Raw genomic sequence first — 4,334 nt, 5'->3', positions numbered from 1 at the left:
GTGCAGTTTGGTGAGTAGGCCATCAGATAAGAACAGACAGGCACCGCCACCTGGGCTATCCCTTTCCTGTGTGTGTCTCTCTCTCTCTCTCTCTCTCTCTCTCTCTCTCTCTCTCTCTCTCTCTCTCTCTCTCTCTCTCTCTCTCTCTCTCTCTCTTTCACACACAAACACACACACTCCCACCCACCCACAGCTGGGTCGAGTAGGGAGTACGGAGTAACTTAATGGTTAACTTCTCTCCCATCCTTCAGGGTAATGCTAAACAAACAGCCGTTGGCCAGCTCGCGAGAGAGCTGATTAAGGGCGCACTAACCGAAACGGTTAAAGGGGATTCGGAGGAAGCGGTTGGGATTCACATGAAGCCGGACCGGTTTCTTTTGATGTGTCAACTCAGCTGCATAGGGGCAACAGAAGGCAGCATACTCTCTCTATCTCACTCACTCACACAGGGACTTGGTGCTGCTATAGGCCTAACACCCCTCGGTAGGCCTACTATGAGACCACAGTAAGCCGCAATATTTGAAGGGGGGAAAGTGTGGTGTTTGGCTGTGACTTTATGGATAGGCTACTTGTATAAGACCTCTATTAGGCTACTACGAGACCACAGTAGCCTAGGTCTAAGTCGCACTACTTGAAGAAAAACAAGTTTAAAAAAAACACAACATTGTTTCCAGCCGCACCGTTAGTTAATTTCTTTGCGTGTTTGGCTGTGACGGATAGCGTTCCCATTTCAGTAAACTTGCAGGCGATAGAGCAGATAGCGTTATAGCTTGTCTTTACTTGCCATGACTCTGTTGTGTTTTAGGCTATTTCTCTCAGACTACAGCCCCCTCCGGCAGCTGTGAAAGTTAGCCTACGTTGAAGGGTCGGCTGTTTTAATAATAACCCAGTTGTAATAACAAAGTAACAACATTTCGTTTTGTTCAATAACGCCGCAGCAACATCAACAACCTATAGGCCTATGTTACTTTGCGAAGACAAGCTTGCAAGCTACAGCCAAGATGCTCGGTACAACAGGTGTTCTTTCTGCACTGCAGCCACTCAAGGACTGACAAGTCACAGCAACTCTGTTTGCTGTTTACACTGCCGTGCGTTAGCCAGGCTGAAATATACGACAAAGCAAGTCAATTATTGTCCACCTCTTAACAACAAGCGTTGTTTATTAGCTTGAGTTTCCCCTCTGGACGTAACTTTACAAAGCTCTGAGCGCCGCAGTTCCCACGCTCTGACGCCTCGCATAATCATAGTTTAGTGTTGCAAGAAAGCAAACAGAACTTATCAAAGTGCGAAACTTTCCCCACTCACCTGCTCAGGCGCACAAACAAGCGATGCGTAACGATTTGGAATCACCAAATAGAACGAAATTATCCCAAAGTCGCCGTCGAAGCACGACAGAGTTCCATAGTTGTTGTGCGTTATGAGAGATTGTATCGGTGCCACTTGTTGCAGAGCTTGTTTAGCGACTCTGTCCACCAACTCCACTTCAGTCAGCCTAGAACGAGACGGCGGGGCGCACTGCAAAACCACGCCCACATAGTCTCCAGATACGCCCCTCCCCCGCCCCTTTCATAGAGAGCGGGACATCGGCATCGCGCTCTGACTGACCGGAGACCAGTGCGCGCTGCCCCTCAAGTGGCAGGCCTGAATGGCTTTCTCTGACTCAGGATCAGTGACACTGCTTGAATGACCTTTAGTAGCAGGTAACAACATTGTGCTCCCTCTGCGCACCCGGCCGTCACTCAAAAAATAAATCGGCTTTAAAACTCGGGTTGATATTAGCTGTAGTTACATAAACTACTGAGAGACCCGCCGCAGGAGAAAGAAAAAAAATGTTTCTATGCTGCTTAGTCTAGTAATCTGTTCTCAACCAACGACATGGGCAGACAGGGACATCTGGGATCCAAAACTACACCAGCGGGCCTTACAAAACACAATCAGATTTGGAGATTATGCTGCCTGCGCTTAAAACTTTTGTTTTGTTAATTCATAACTCTATTTTTAGTTTTAAGAAGTGACTTTATACTGTATCACCCTGGCTGCCAGCGTGGTTGAGGTAAAGGGGGCTACAGGGTTTGGCGGGGCAAGGACGCAGCATCATGGGGAAGGTTTACCAAAGCAATGGCGCTCTCTGCTGGTTGTACTTGGCCCTACAACAGCCAAGGTTTCAACATGACCTTGGGTGCATCCCAATATGTGACCTTGTCTCCTCACTTGTGCTTGTCTCCTCGTCCCGCCTCCTAGCCCCTCCTCCGTGGAGAAAACAATAAAGTTTCCCAGCTGTCAGCCTAGCCACAACAACTTTTGAGGGACTGTTTTTCATTCACCATAGCAATTGCAAATGAGAAAAAGACTTTACAATTGAGCTTTTGCAAGATATTGAAATATAATGCTGTTGTCAGTGATGTCATCATGACGAGGAGGCAAGTGGAGGAGGCAAGTGGAGGAGGCAAGTGGAGGAGGCAAGGTCCCATATTAAGACGCACTCATTAACTTTTCTCACTCAAAAACGTCAAACACACAGAGACACACACACACACACACACGCACACACACACACACATGCAATCACACAGGCACACGCACACAGAGACACACACACAAATACACACACAGACACACACACACAAACTGCTGGCGGTGGAGCCCATGAGACAAAATAGTCTGAAAGGCCCCCCCACCCCATAGCCTACATAATGTAACACAATGTAATGAGGACCCAATTATGACCCCCATCCCATCTCTCTGGGCCTGGCACAACTGACCCCTTTGTCCTTCCCTGTCGCTTCCCTGCGCATGCACGCATGCACACACACACGCGCACACACACGCGCACACACAAACAAACACGTACACAGACACACATGTACACACACACACACACACACACACACACACACACACACACACACACACACACACACCTTGCATGACGTACCGTGGCATAGATCATGCATGAACATTTCTAGGAAAGATCTGCAAGTGGCAACTCTTCACACCATAATGTTTAACAACATTAGCAGACAGTTAGTTCAAGTCTGCTTTTATTGTCATTTTCTTCATATGCACAGGTCATACGAGAAATTGAAATTAAGTTTTCTTTATATATTATATAAGGACATACAGCAGACATTCACAGGACTGACATTTACAGACTGACATCAAAGTGCAAGACAGGACAAGTAACAGCGATGTTCCAAGAACAGTAAAATGATGAAGTAATAAATAATCACTGAACATTTTAACTAGAGATGCACAGGATTCGGTTCCGGTTCCGGATCCGGCAAGATAATAGGGTTTTTCACAGGATCTGGGTCTGGCAGGATCTTAAGGAGTGGATACAGTATCCGGCATGTTACTTAAAAATCAGGGTCTGGTGCATCTCTAGCCTAGGCTTTTCAGTCAGTCTTTCACAACCCCAATCACTGCATGGCGTGAAAGCCCTTTGGAAGCAGCCGTTGCGGGCAGTGTGTCAATAAGCCAATGAGTCTAAACAATAGTTTGAGCCAGAATAAAAAGGGCCCAAGTGTGCGAGTAGACTATATGTTTCAAACCTTTTGTAGGATCTGGTATCCGGTTCCGGTTCCAGCAGGATCTTAAACAGTGGATCCGGTATCCAGCAGGATCCTAATAATCAGGATCCGGTGCATCTCTAATTTTAACATTAGTGAGTGACACTGAGTGCGTTTATGTGCAGTTCAGTATCCCGAATATGAGGCATATCCCGGTTATGATCATATTCTGTATAATGTGTTTATATGAGCGCAGACCCAGTGGTGTGGTCTACGTAGAACGCAGGTATACGCAGTATACCCACTTCAAAATGTCAGGGATTTCAGTATACCCACCTGAAATTGATTGATCCATTATGCGGAATAGCACAAATATATACAGTATACCCACTACAGAAAATACTCAAATATACAGTATACCCACTTCAAAATAGTACACTACACCCCTGCACAGAACGTTATATCCCAGTCTACATTCTTGGCTGTTATAGAATTCTCTTCAAATGTGTGTAGCCTGCATACCAGCAACAGCGTTCTATGGGAAGCCACTGTATTCCGGATAAGGTGTATACATGCATCAGTATCTCAGCTTCTTTCGGAATACTCCACCTAGCATATCCCGATTTCTCAGTATCCGAATAAGGGCTTATTCGGGATACTGAAGTGTTATGCTCAAACGAAAATTCGGTATACTTAATATCCCGATCATATTCGGGATACTGAATTGCATATAAAGTTTAAATGCATCAGTGATGGACCAGTGATACACCAGTAACAAGAAGTGATGGAATGATGACAGATAATTAACATTGAACTTTTAGCATA

Source organism: Engraulis encrasicolus, chromosome 23, assembly GCF_034702125.1.
Source record: "Engraulis encrasicolus isolate BLACKSEA-1 chromosome 23, IST_EnEncr_1.0, whole genome shotgun sequence".
Taxonomy (NCBI): Eukaryota; Metazoa; Chordata; class Actinopteri; order Clupeiformes; family Engraulidae; genus Engraulis; species Engraulis encrasicolus.
The sequence above is the reverse complement of the archived record's forward strand: the minus strand, read 5'-3'. Positions refer to the sequence as shown.